At 38.3% G+C, this 15,106-nt stretch overlaps 1 long non-coding RNA gene across 1 annotated transcript in view; it reads left to right on the top strand.

Moving 5' to 3' along the window:
• Positions 1 to 12,771, top strand: part of LOC143346586 (uncharacterized) — a 164,921-nt gene extending 152,150 nt beyond the window's left edge. The window contains exon 5 of the long non-coding RNA XR_013080444.1: positions 12,681 to 12,771. This is a non-coding gene — a long non-coding RNA (uncharacterized LOC143346586). The remainder of the gene's footprint in view (positions 1 to 12,680) is intronic.
• Positions 12,772 to 15,106: the final 2,335 nt, after the last annotated feature.

The following is a 15,106-nucleotide window of genomic DNA, read 5'->3' as shown; positions in this document are numbered from 1 at the left end:
TGACGCCACAAAGCGTTTTATTTTGGACGATTAGAAATATAAAATTTCATTATTTAGGCACCAAAAACGTATTTTTCTTGCAATGTAAATATATATTTTTGTAACAACTGATAAAGTTACTCACAGATGATCATCGAAAGCCTACAATATGGCTTGATAATTTCATAATATGGACATTTTAGCAACAATATTATACAGGGTGTTCGGCCAACCCAGGGAAAAATTTTAATAGGAGATTCTAGAAGCCAAAATAAGACGAAAATCAAGAATATCAATTTCTTGACTGAGACTTCATTAAAAAGTTAAATAAAAAAATTTCAAATCATTCTGAAAAAATTATTTTCGGTTACAGGGCTCAATTACAATCATTTTTGGTGAATACACATACTCCCGAAATCCTACTCACTTTCGAGAAAAAAATTCGAGTAGGTACTGAAATTTTTAGACGAAATTAAAAAATTTCAAATCACACTAAAAAAATTATATTTAGTTACAGGGGTCAATTACAAGCATTTTTGGTGAATAGACATACCCCCGAAATCCCACCCACTTTCTAGAAAAAAATTCAGTACGGGCGGAACTTTAAACGTTAATAACTTTTTAAGGAAACCTCCATCAACAAATTAGTATTCTTGATTTTCGTCTTACTTTGGCCTCTAGAATCTCCCATTAAAATTTTTCCCAGGGGTGGTCGAACACCCTGTATAACTCGATTCGTGGTTACGAAAAACATATACTTCTTGTAATATAAATATATATATTTGTAACAAGTGATAAACTCAGACAGATGGCTTTAGTATCGGTGAATATTTTGTAACTGCAGAATAATTATTTCCCGCGATTATTTGTCCATGGTGGTTCAGCTTTAGCCCGAACGGCGCAACGAATCACTTTTTTCGTTACTTATAGCGTTAATTATAATGAAAAAATATGATTAGCATTCGCTTTGAAACGACTGGGACGGTCGTTGTAATTCGTCAGGAAGTAAAGCGAGCGGGCATAATCAGCTTTCGCAGCCCTTTCACGGTGAAGTTTGCTTACGTTAGCCTGTTGGTTCGGTCCCCGGAATAACTTCGATAAACATTTCGACTCTCCCCTTTCTTCCCCCCCGCGTTCCTTCCTTTAAAACTGGACAGCACGAGCTGTACACGTGGACTACAGACATCCATTGCAGCGGGTATTTCGAAGCCGGGAACTTTATATCGGGAAAGGGCCAATTTTACAGTGAAACTTTTACCACAGGATGTGCCATGCTTTCTGCTTACCCTGCTTCCTAACAGAAACTTCGCGACCAATTGTACGAACTGTAAATGACTTTCTTTCAGGGTAAAATTAACCTTTGTCAAAATTAGTCGCATAGTTCAACAGACTCCGAATCTTATTTTTAAAACACTACTGATAGTGGATTTCCACATGGAATATGTACACAAATACTGTCGTTTTTTAATTATAAAAGAAATTATTCAATTTTATAAACGAATCGAACCAAATGTTAGTGCGATACGTAAACAAATGAAAACTGTTTTCTAGAAAGCAGGAAAATTCGTTTATAAAATATAAGAATTGTCTTCCATTTAAAGTGAATAGTTTTGATCAAATATTTTATATCCGGTATAATATATTAATAAAACTTCTTATACCACTGTTTGTAACGGAACTATAACCGTTATACGGTTACTTCCGGTTGTTAAACAAGCGTATAAGTATATTTCAAGATCCTGTATTCAACAAATTTTTATGTTGAAAACACAAACCAATCTAAAATTGCCCAAAGAATATTAAAACCCTCTATTTATTTTAACGCGTAGAAACACTGGCACAATGATTTTGTCGATTAACAGCTCAGTCACAACTAAACAGTGGAAATGTTACGAATGTATTAACATTATCAATGTCTGTAAGGACATTCACCGATCAATCAAGAAGCGTATATATAAAAATAAGTGATCGATCAAGCACTTGCGAGAAAGATGAAGCTTGTCGTAGCCCTCTAGCGACGAGCGTGGAGAACTGTCGCCACATATCCGACTTGTATTCGTCGCAGAGTCTAATATTCGCGTTTTCTTCGAGAAGAAGAGTCACACGACGACGAGCTTTGGTATACGCAATATTAAAAAGCAACGTAATATGTTGCACGAACGATGATTTGCCTCGTGTCCGTTTTAAAACGTATATTATCATCTCATACTGTGTATCTGGATGATCGATACCCAGCAAGTAGCGTTATCTTTTCGACTGCGCGACAGTTGCGTGCTCGAAGGGGGTGGCGCGAGCCTCGATGGCTCGCTCTTTTAAAGCATTTTGCCAAATTATTGCGGAGATACCGACTTCGGAAGTTTTCGAGCGGCGAAAACGCAACCGCGTCGCCGAGGAGCGAACAGAGAGCGAGAGAAGGAAGCTGCGAGCCGATCCGAAACTTCGAAAGTTTGTATCTCCACATTAATTTGATGGAACGTCGTTCGGAACTAGGTCATTGAATCTCATCTTGAACCACTGCGTAATAGGCACCGCGCGGGAAGTTGCAAGAAAAAAGCTACTAACGATGTTTAAATGACCCCCTTCCCCAGAAAATCTGATATTTCGAACAATCGCATTATTCATCTTACGGCCCATTTAACCGTGGACCTGGGCTGCAGCTGAAAACTTCGAGTTACGCGGTAGTACGTAGGAAAACATTATTAAACATGGCCGTTGAGGTTTTTGCAATGACAAATTGTTTTCTGCCCGTGGTATTAACGCGTCTCTTGCGTTCAACCCTACGCAAAGAATCGTTCGATGTTTAGTGGACATATTTATTTCGAGATATTCGAAATAAACGCCAGCTCAAAAGCGAAGGGGGTAAACCACTGTGACGGCTGAAAATAAAGGCAACTTTCAAGAATTTTTTGGACGTAACATTTCTTAAACTACTTCTTGCAACAATTTCGCACGAATGTCTGTTTCAATCGTTACGCATATTACATTTTTCTTTTTCTTTGTCATTTGCGAATTTTACTCGAATATTTTAGGGGGGCATTCTTAAACCTCCAAGCATTGAAAAGAGATAAAAAAAATTCTATTTTTTCAATTTCAAATATTCTAGGTGAACTTCTGATATTTTCGAATTCCTGGGATGTTTTTATTTGTTTTTCCAATCGGTACGTACGATAATTGGCAGGTTTCGGTCCCGATTCGTCCAAGTTACGGCACCTCATTCGATTGATCGTAAGCGCAGCAAACTTAAGCCGCACGAACGGCTCTCAAATATTTGGAGCAGCTCCGTGCTAGGGAACAGGATACCCGATCTAAGTTGCGGAACATACGCACAGCCAACTGCAGTGTGAAATCCGGCTGATCGATACGCGTTTCTCGATTTAAAGCAAACATTGCGCGTTCCTAAACTGTGATATTAATTCCAGCGGAAGGGCGCAAGATCAAAGCCTCGATCGAAATCTCTGACGGCGAACGTTTACTTTGCAACGGTTGTTTAAGTAATATCGAAGGAACCCAAAATTATGATATCGAATATTTCCACCGCAATTATTTTGCTACCGATATTCTTCTTCAATAGGGGAATTGAAAATTAATCCAATTTCTACGCTAAGTCTGTCATCGATACTTTCAATTTACCTCATTAATATAATTAGTAACGGTTTCATGAATGATTTTTAGCGAACCGTATACTTCAAATTCATCGTCATCGCAGAAATCAATATTATCTCTGGGTGACTATAAATAAATACGAAAATACTCGAGTATCAGTGATTTCCTACTTACGAATTGAAATATGAAATACTTTATTTTCTCGTGATATAATATGGGCTAAATATAATACCCGGAATTTTCTTCTGTCGTTCGAAGCGACGATTGTGAAAATTCAACGGATCGTGAAATCGGTAAGGATTAGACTTAGCCCACGCCAGCAGCGAAGAAGAGAAAATATCCAATCGGTGCACTTTTGTCCCGAAATCGATCGGTCTATCCTGCATCGGGAAATTTTTTATCGATAATATTTGTAATTAATCTAGCCTGTTTCGAGAAATTCTTTTTAATACACGACGAAAGAGGATTTGCAATATCGAAACCAAATACGTATGTAAATCCTTGCATGTTAAACGAATGTATCTTCCGCGAACTGGAAATCGTTACAAACTCGATGAAATTGACATTGTGCCAGGAATAAAATCATTTAAAATTTATATTAATGTAACTATGTTTCAAATTTAATTTTCCATCGAATGAATGAAAAGTTTAATTGAAATTCTAACAAAGTCAATATTACGATATGCACGTTACGAGACTTAGTGAAACACAATTGTTACGACATACTTTGACATTTTAATTAAATATATTCCTTGTAACGATTAACCATATTTTCCTAATTGAAATTAAATTTTTACGAGTCATTCGGATCTTAATTTGGATTTTCTCGGTTGCTTGCTAAATTCCAAGAAAATAATTTACGTTAAATAATCATACTCGTTCTTTAATTTATACCGCATTAAATCGATTTTTATCAGTAGATAATATTGTTTGATTCAACCATGCACTCAGGGGCTAAAAATTTTAGATTTTAATTTACGTTTCTATACATTCTTTTCGTACATTTTAATTATATTTAACCGTTTTGCTGCGGGATACATTACTTGAAAGTGCGGGCGGCAGGCCAATTAAGTTACACGAAAGCAATTATAAAGAGAACAACTTTAAACTCGCGAATATATTGTAGACTAAACACATGTTGACGAGAATAGTTTTCATAGCATCCGCCACATACTTTTTCGTATGTTGCAATACTCTCGCGAGGAATATGCACGAAGCAATTTTCCGAACCGTGTACCCGAAACACCGAGTCGTGTCAACATTTTGGGTGAACGCGAGAGCTCGTTGAAAATTTTCGCGACAAGTTTAGTGCAGTTTTTATTCTGTTCTTTTTGTTCGTTTTATTTTCAACCGCAAAAACACGAGAGTAGTATTCATACTACGTAATTTGCCTTAACGTACGTAATTTCACATAAATTATTAATTATATAACTGCACATTGTGGGCACGCTAGTGTTAGAAACATAGAAATAAATAAATGCCTAAAGCGGGCCATGTGCTTCTCCTTGGCGTGTTTCCCCCTCTTAACCCCTTAACGCTCATATTTTTCGGGTTAACCAAGAATGATCAGTTTTCTTTATTGGATTTGTTTCTAAAAATGCGGTTTTTGTTACTTACAATGTTGTATCCAACGTATAATTTGAAAGAAAAATATTATCATCCTTTAAACCATTAGATTAAACAAATATCGTTTTTCAAAGCAGTCAGACTCGGGCATAAACGTTAAGGGGTTAAAGGAGGATCGGCCAGGACACTTGGAAAAAGGAGGGCCGTACTGTCAAGGGTGCCCTCGCGACCCTGGTTTTCTGTCAGGATACAGAAATGTATTGGCTTTTGCCGTGAGCAGTCATAAAATACAATTTTAGAAAGTCCACCCCGTGTTAATTTTATTAAAACGCCCGACCGCTACCCTGACCATAATAGCATCTTTCTTACACTAGTTTTCGAGTAATTTGGTCTGGCAGTCAACGTGTTAAAATATGTGTGAATTATGAGCTTCGTTCTTACGGTTTCTCAAATGTACTGCAAATTGACAAAGTAACGACGAATAATAATCTTAATCGTGAGTGACAAATTAATAAAATTGCATTTAATGCAAAAGGTATAAGGAATTTGATTTTGACTATGGAAGATGTTATGAAATGAGTTGTTTTTTAATATTCTTTCGTTTAACCGTAGGTTGTTTCGTTGCAATTTAGACGCGTTTGAAAGGAAAGAGGCCGTAGGATAAAAGAAAGAATGTATTGGGTTCTCGTATATTTAGTCACGAGCCTGAACGCACGTGCATCTCGCCCCATGATTGAACGAGCGATGATATCATCTGCACGATACACCAACACGGGGAATTCCCCCCTTTTTTCGCGACGGAGAAATAAATTCCCATTGGTCGGTCGGTTGACACGTTGCTCATATCTGCCTGGAATATACGTGTTCACACGTTACCGAGGAAAAAAAAAGCTGCCAATGCGCGGTATCTATCCCGATACCATGTGAATTTAGTTCTCCTTCGTGCCACACGATGAATTTCGAATCGAACCGAGCACGCTGCCGTTCAATTTCGCTTTTAGATGGGCCGATAAATCCACCGTAAAGTGGAGAATTTGTTTCGTACTTTTGGTTTCCTCGGGACTCGACGTTTCAGCAATTTTTATACATTTCCTTTCTAACTCTGCCCCCCTCCCCCTCCCCCCTCCCGAGCACGTCCGATACTCCTGAAAGCTGCTTCAATCATTGCACCCCACTTTTTCAAAATAGATTTAAGGATACAGATAAAATTACGTACCAATATTCTCAGAACAAAAGCAATTTTCGTTACTCAATTCCAATTGTTGTAAATCAAATTTTCTGTAGGAGTAACTAACCCAAATATATTCTTTAACATGTTGATCGCAAAAGCAAAATCTTGATTGTCAGAGTTTCTACAATATTAAAATTTTGATTTTAGGTAATTACAAATTACAAAAGTTTCAAAGTTTAATTTTATCTTTATTTTTTAAAATTAATGCTTTCAGCTTACCACTAACAGGAAAGTTTTTGAGGTTTCCACAGAAAATTAAACATTATTACGTATTTCCACATCTGCTAAATTTCTATGCCCGATTTCGATTTAAAAGGATGGCGATGAAATCTCTAATCTCTCCAAGCTGTCGATTAATATTTAATTTGCTTCGTCCATTATGTATTTTAAGCGCGACAAACGCAGAGTTTGTACAATGCTCGATACGAGGCTACGGTAGGTTCGTTCAAAGTTGAATTATAATTCTCTGGATCTGCACACTCTGCACGACGACTGCCGTGAAATTAATTTAGAACAGTCGAAACTCGAATCACTGGGAAACTCTCGGTTGAATCACAAATTTTCAAGTTCCCTTAAAACCACAAGCTGTTCGCCGCTCCGAACTGTAAAACAGAACTTATTTCGAGACGCGCACGGTGCGTCATTAGGTGCTCCTGCGAAGAAAGTTCAGGACGCGTGTGCTGGCGTCGCGGCGCGATTGTAACGCGCGTCGCGAATCCAGATTTCGACAAAAATGCAAATAGAGGAGACGTCGAGCAAAAGTTGCGGAACGATCCGTGCCCAAATTAATCATTTTCAAGATTTGAAATTTAAATTCCGTGCGCCGCGCTTACGAATTTTTGCGCGATCCACGTTGAACTCGACGATACAAAAATAGATTTCAAGCAAATTTCATCCAGCCATTTCGAGAAAATAATCGAATCGAAAATAATCCGTACAGTCGAGAAGCTGCATTTTTGTTGTCTACATAAGTTGTCAAAAAGCATAGCTTCGAGGTGTAAATAAAAAGGCATACAATATTAAATATTATCTCTAACTTAAGAAAATTAAGCGTTGGCCTCCTTAAGTGCCAAATAAAAATGTAAATAATTCTTGTTTGCAGCGTTTCGAAATTGCAGAGTACAGTTCCTAAATGTACGGTTTAAATTTAGTATTTGTTCTGAAATTGTATTTGTTTTGCGATGCTTTGGTTTTTTAAGAAAGGAGATAAGTTAAAGAAGATTGGTTTTTCGCTTCTCGTCTGAAATTTGAGAAAGAGGAAATGACGAGCAAACTCGTACGCGTATTGTTGGTTATTCGTCCAGAAATTCCTATAGTTGATATGATTACCAGACAGATGCCCCGGGCAGCACTTTCGTTTCCACGGTTCTTGTTGCTTGGATATCTTTGATCTTCTAAAGCGTTGCATCGAGCGACGCATCTCAAATGGAAGAGAACAATGCATTTAAATGGGACGATTCGAGTTGGAAGCCGTAGCTGGGTCGCGTGTTGTACTCTCGTTCGAGCATTACGGTCCGAAACAATTCGGGACAGTTTTCTCGTCCGTGACGTCTGGGTGACAAAATTTTTTCGCGCGAACCACTTAGCAATATTAATTTTCGAAGCTCGCGGTGAACTCGAATGTCAAAAATTGCAAAGAACATCGAGAAACAATCAAGAAAAGCTACGCGAATACGTGTAATTTAAAAATGGTCGAATTTACGAAACAAGAAAATTATGAAAAATTAAAATCGAATAAATTCAAATGAAATAAATTGTGACCTAGTGATATTAAATAAATTAAATTAAATGAATTTTTTCATTAAATTTTAGTCGCTTTATTAATGGACGAGTGATTTAAAGAAACACGGGAGCGCAGAAAAATATACTGCTACAGGTAATTAAAGATAAAAGCATTTTTTTGAAAAGGAACGTCAACGTTAATTAAATTTATACCACTCAATAGAATTAAAAATATTTTCAATTTAATTTAAGAGGACCTATTTAGTTTCTATTTAGAGTCTCCTAGAGACGGGTCAGGAATATAACTTTTCAGAGTAAATTTAGCGAACGGGGAAAACATCTTAACGCTTGTGGGTGTTAAAAATTTCCGCTAGCATGTGGAATAAAAATTTACAGCAGCATAAAATGCGCGACGTTCAAGAGTAGTAAATCTAACTGTAAAAAGTACGTTTACCGTGAACATTCGAACAAGGTTATTCGCCCGGTTTCATTAACTTAATTTTAACAATAATTTTTCTCATAACCTCAATCCATAAACATTGATGTACGCAAGTTAGTAACAGTATATTTAATTTCGAAATATATTGTAAATTAATTATGATTCGCGAAAAAAGCAGGATCGTGTATTTACTATTTTTGATTAACTAATGAAAACGCTATATTTCTTATTGGAGAATGTTAAAAGGTCCCTAATATTTATTTCTGTTCCACTTCTTTAATATATGTTTTTAATATTAATCACGAAAAAGAGCCAATATGGACGATATAGAATAGAGAATAAATATAATTCGACTCTCCCATCTTTACGGAGACAAACGTAGGTACACGCTTTTTAAACAGAGTTCCACGTCTCTGTTAATCTTCGTAAAAGTGTCAACTATTGGTTGCCTTGTTTTTTTTTTTACTGTCGCTATTACCTAGCACGAAACTTTGCATTCTCTCCGGCGACAGACGACGAACGGAACGACAACAAATCGACGCTTCCGCGCGACGACCCGTCCCGAAAAAGCACACACGCCGGATCATGCAGATGTTGCTTCCGTTCATTTTCACACATCGTATTCTCATGTTTAAACACCGTCCTCGAAACTTCCTCTCGTCGCGCGCGCAGCAGCCTTGGCTCCGTTTTATGCGCGCTCTGGGCCCCGCGATTTTTCGACTGTAAAAACACGGCCAGAGGCTTCAACCGCCACCCGGAGCGTTTCGCAATTTGCCCTGACATCGCGGAAACATCAACTGTAACAATCAGCATCGCGTCCCAGGGGCGCGATGGACGTTCCTTGCGACCTGCCGGGGCCACGATTTATTATGCATTCCGTGAACAGCGGTGATTACGGAATCGCAACGATAGAAGCAAAATGTCTCGAGGAACTGCGAGAGCCAGAGAGCGCTTTCTAGTTCAGAGCGCGACCGACATTACAATTTTTATCGCCTGAAAACGTCAACCAGAGATCCGGAATCTCCAACGATTCCAAACGCATTAGATCATTCCATAACTTCGTATTTTCTGGCGACTTAGATACTGGGATATTCGACAGTCGATTGAGGAGTATACATATAGGATGTTCGGCCACCCTCGAGAAAACTTTTAATGCGAGATTCTAGAGGCCAAAATAAGACGAAAATCAAGAATATCAATTTCTTGATTGAGGCTTCGTCAACAGATTACTAAAAAATTAAATTAAAAAATTTCAAATCATTCTGGAAAAATTATATTTGATTGCAGAGGATGATAACAATCATTTTTGGTCATTAGACGTACCCTCGAAATTCTACCCACTTTTGAGAAAAAAATTCGAGAAGGTGTGAAATTTTTCGACAAAATTAAAAAATTTCAAATCGTTTTAAAAAAATTATTCTTGGTTGCAGGGGTGAATTACAATCACTTTTGGTCAATACACATACCCCCGAAATCCTACGCGCTTTCGAGAAAAAAATTCATTACCGAAAATCTAAGGTGAAGCCAGAAATAGTTCCCAGAAATTTCATGCGCATCTTTAAAATGTCATAACTTCTAAACGGATTGGGGGATTTTAATGTTCAAAAAAGCAATCAACGCGTATTTTAGTGGAGTATATGTAGAAATTCTAAAAATATTGGAAAAATTGATCCTTGACCGCGAAAAATTAGAAAAACCCCATAAAAGTGGTCCAATGTTCAAACGACCATATCTCCTACAATAGTGAATATATTTCAATGAAACTTTTTTCTGAAATAGAGGTCATAGGTACCTACAAAAAAGTATTAGACCACTTTTCTGTAGGGTATCAAACAAAATTACTAAAAATTAAAAACGAATTTTTAAGGAAAATCAACTGGGGGTAAGTGCCTAAATTTTTCGGCGAAAAAAAAAATTTCAAATCATTCTGGAAAAATTATTTTTTGTTCCGGGGGTTAATTACAGCCATTTTTCATTTATCTAAAACTATAATTTTAGACTGTACTTATTTTTGTAACCTTACTAAAATTCATAAATCTAATACAAATTTATTTCCCTCGACGCCTCAACTTTGAGAATTAATTTTTCTAGTTCCATAATGGACGACATGGCAGTCAAAGTGTTAAAATACTTTATACAGGGTGACATTGTCATATATTGTCATCTAAATTTACGTCAAACGATGCAATAAAAAATATACAATTCCATTTAAAAAAATGGAATAATAACGTAAATCTAGATGGCAATATGTGATGATCCACCTTGCACAGTTTTCTTTATTTCTATTATTCCAGTGCCCGATTCATTTCCAAAGACTACGAAAGGAGGTGGAAAAAAACATTGGAATACTTAATTAGCTCGCAAGCACTATTCAAATGCCCGATTATTTACGCGAGTCAGAAAATCTTTGCGTTATCGCGTAACTTGCTTATTCGTCTCGAGTTGCACGAACGCAACCGCCGCCATTATTCGTAGGCGACTGAAACAGAGCAGAGGTCGTTGGAGGCGGCGCAACTTTAGCGCTGGGGACGTAGAAATACGCAGGCAGGAAGTAGCCGGAAGCAGTCCCGGGTGACTCTTTTCGAGATCGAGGTTGGGTCCACGGAGGAAAACGAGCGTGTCGGGCCCGTGAGCTTCGCTCTCCCCTGGCGATCCTAAAACCGATGCGCCATTTCGCTCCTCGCGTCCTACCCCTCCCTGTTCCCTCTCCGAGCCGGTCTTTTCAAGCTTTTTCTCTCGAGTGTTTATGGATCACAGACAACACTTCGACTCGCTCGAGTTCCTTTGTCGACTTTGTCCGACTCTCCTGGAATCGTAACGAGCCCGAGGCCGCGCGTGTTGCGCCACCATTACTTAAAACTAAAATTAGTTCCTCGAGTGCACCCTCGTGGGCTCGGTGCACAGGGAACGCTGGAAATTGTTAGGATGTATCGGGAAAGACGAAATTGCCGAGGAGGATGCCTCGACGACTCAAATTCCGATGAAACTCCCCGGCTACGTGGAATATTGTTTTACGAACGAAACAATTGTTTCGCGGTTATTGCGAAACTCTTGCTTGTACGGTGTTTTGACTCGCCGAGGTGTGCAGATTATTAGACCCAGGCCCGATGTTCTCGCGGTTTTGCCAGCTTTCTGTAGAAATACGGGGAAATTGTGGCTAAAGGAACGGTTCTCGTTTATTAACCTCGCGAGCGCTTTAAGTGCTCCGGATAAATATAGGATTGTATCGAATTTTTTTGATGCATGCTATACGTTGATCGTTTCGCGGGAATTTAGACGCTGGCTGCGGAGAGAAATAGAAAGCAAAGCGTTTCGTTCCTACGTACAGTGACCTCTTAGGAAAATTCCACATTTTAGTTTATATCGACTGTAATCATAAATAATTCTTTCTTGTAAAGGGTAATTTAATTTAAAAGTTTTGCAATTGTCAATCACGTTGGACATTCGATGATGTTTATTCGTAACTTTTTATTTCTATTGTGTGTTCCTTCTTTCGATAATACTTGATATATTTTAGCATGTTTTTATACTTTATCGGATCGTTCCGTTTTCATACGGTTAAATAAATTTCTCATCGATTCTGTTCTGCTACAGAAAATTGCGACCATGATTAAAGCAAAGGTCTCTCTGAAAAGGGATACTCGATGACAGATATTTCATAAAGCTATATTTATAAAAAATTCCAATTACTTATCTTTTTATAGCCTGAATTTCTTCATCTTCCTTTTACCCTATACACACACTTGAAACAAGTACTACGAACAGCTTTGTGTATAACTGCGAAAATTAATTAAATCTGGCTGTAACTCATTAGTGGAGCAAACGTTTCTCGGATTTTGGTTCACAGAACAAGGTGGCATTACTTTTAATTAATCTAATTAACATCGATACGATTATGGAAAGGATGAAGTAACATTTTTGATAACACGTTGAAAAGAAAACGCGTGTCATTCATTTTACCATTTTTAATTAACAAACCTACAGCGTAATAATATAATTAGAGTAAATATTCATGAAATTATCAGTGTATCTTTTATCATTAAAATTGACCACGCTTTTTGCTTCCTACTTTCTCATATACTTGTATGTATCTCTCTCTTTCAGATTCGATTAACGATTATTATCTTATTTATGTTCCAGATTTATATAATACTGCACGACGAAAAGTCCCCAGTCAACGTTATTCTACGTTCGGTGAGTCGTAGAATAAAAGTATAAAAGCTCCAGAAACGTAGTGTACAATATTTAAATATTTCAACCCCAATTTGAAGAAGAATGTGACTTCTTCTCGTCTACCTTATTGATAACGTGGCTCGCGTGAAAATAAATTGAAAGAAAAAGATTATGTGGTGAAGTCGTACGATGAGGGTCGATTAAAAATTTCACGTGTTCGCGAGCGAGCTAGCGATAATGGTTGGTCGGAGGACATCCAGTGGAGTGTCGATCCTCGGCTAAAAGCGGCGAAATTCCTCGAGTTTAATCGAGACCGAGGTTTCGTGCTGGTGTTCTTCTGTTACGACGAAAAGAGGACGTAAGAAGGAACATAACACGTGCCGGTGTATAGGGGTTGAAAGAGTAAAGGAGAGTGGGGGTTGGTCAAGAAGCGCCAGAGGGCACTTTCGGACTCTGAAGGGTCTACCGCGAATAAACGCGACAGCGAACGTGGCTCTTCCACTCGGCACGTTTACGATGCTCGATAAAAAGAGTCAACGTGAACGGTCGATCTGATATTCTGAACATCCTTAAATGAGATCGTGACACTCTGCTTGCTCCTTTCGTTAAATTATGTTAACGATGTTACGCAACATAATTGATGCCTTCGTTCGTGGGAGGCAATTTCAGCGATGTTTACGCGAAACGTCTTGAAACAACGTAGCAACGATTTATGATACGTTTTGTGCAAAAATAAATAGAAATTGTTAAATGACGTATAACACAATAATTCAACACGTTTACTGCCTGATCAAAACTATACAGGGTGTTCGGCCACCTCTGAGAAAAATTTTAATGGGGAATTCTAGAGGCCAAAATACGACGAAAATCGAGAATAGCGATTTGTTGATGGAGGCTTTGTTAAAAAGTTATTAACGTTTAAAGTTCTACCCGCACTGAATTTTTTTCTCGAAAATGCGCAGGATTTCAGGAGTATGTTTATTCACCAAAAATTATTGTAATTGACCCCCGCAACCGAAAATAATTTTTCATTACTGAACTCTGCAAATTACTCCTGGTTTCTATTTGCCTCTGATGACCTCTGATGACCAGTGCTGACAAAAGTACAGAACTCCCGACAACTTTTGACACCATACTCCATACCCGACAACTTTTGACACTATGTCTCTTCTGGCCTCTGCTGACCACCGCTTATATTTCTGACAACGTATAACGATTACTACTGACTTCTGCCAACCTCTCTTGGTCTTTGCTGATCTCTGCCAGTGTGTGCTTGTCTCTGCTGACCTTTCCTGACCACTGCTGACCGCTGCTGACCACTGCAGGTATTTTTGACAATCTATAACGATTAACACTTGCTACTGCTTGCCCCTACAAGTCTCTGCTTGACTTTGCAGGTTCCTGCTTGCCTGTGCATGCCTTTGCTGGCCTCTGCTGAACACTGCTGACCACCCCTGACGCTTCTGACATCGTATAACAATTACTACATGCTACTGTTCGCTCCTGCTGATCTCTGCTTGCCACTGCATGTCTCTGCTGACCGCTGCTGACCGCTGCTGACCACCTCTGATGCTTCTGACAACATATAACGCTTACTACTTGCTACTATTCGTGCCTGGTGATCTCTGCTTGCCACTGCTGGCCTCTGCTGACCACCGCTTATATTTCTGGCAACGTACAACGATTACTACGACTCCTGCCTTTCTCTGTTAACCTCTGCCAACGTCCCCTGGCCTAAGCTGGCTTCTACTGACCGCTGCTGACCACTGCCGACCACCGTTTATATTTCTGGCAACGTACAACGATTACTACTGGCTACTGCCACCCTCTGCTGACCTCTGCCAACATCTCCTGACGTCAGCTGACCATCGCTGACCACTGCTGACCGTTGCTGACAAATTGTGACACGATGTAATATAATACAATATGTTTATATGTATTAAAGTGTTGTATAATGTAAATCTATGGCAATAAATGATATAATTTCAAAGAATTCTATGTGTTCTCATCATTTTTACCCTTCTTTTCCTATCGAAACCATTCCCTTAGTTATAAGACACTCCGAATCTTTTAAAATTTTCTAAGTTCCCCGGAAAGATTTTAAATTTCCCGCCGCCAGGAATTTTTGCGAATTCCTGGAAATGACGTCATTTCTAAGAATTTCTGCAAATTCTCGGAATCCCTGGAACTTACAAAAATTTTGAAGAGCTATTACGTAATATTACGTAATATTACATAATGTTACGTAATATTACGTAATTTTTGCCGAAAAATTCCGGCCGCGAGAAATTTTAAAGAGCTATTACGTAATATTACGTAGTATTACATAATGTTACGTAATATTACGTAATTCTTGCCGAAAAATTCCGGCCGCGAGAAATTTTAAAGAGCTA

This window comes from Colletes latitarsis, chromosome 10 (assembly GCF_051014445.1).
Source record: "Colletes latitarsis isolate SP2378_abdomen chromosome 10, iyColLati1, whole genome shotgun sequence".
NCBI classification, from domain to species: domain Eukaryota; kingdom Metazoa; phylum Arthropoda; class Insecta; order Hymenoptera; family Colletidae; genus Colletes; species Colletes latitarsis.
This window is presented reverse-complemented; position numbering and strand designations above follow the sequence as displayed.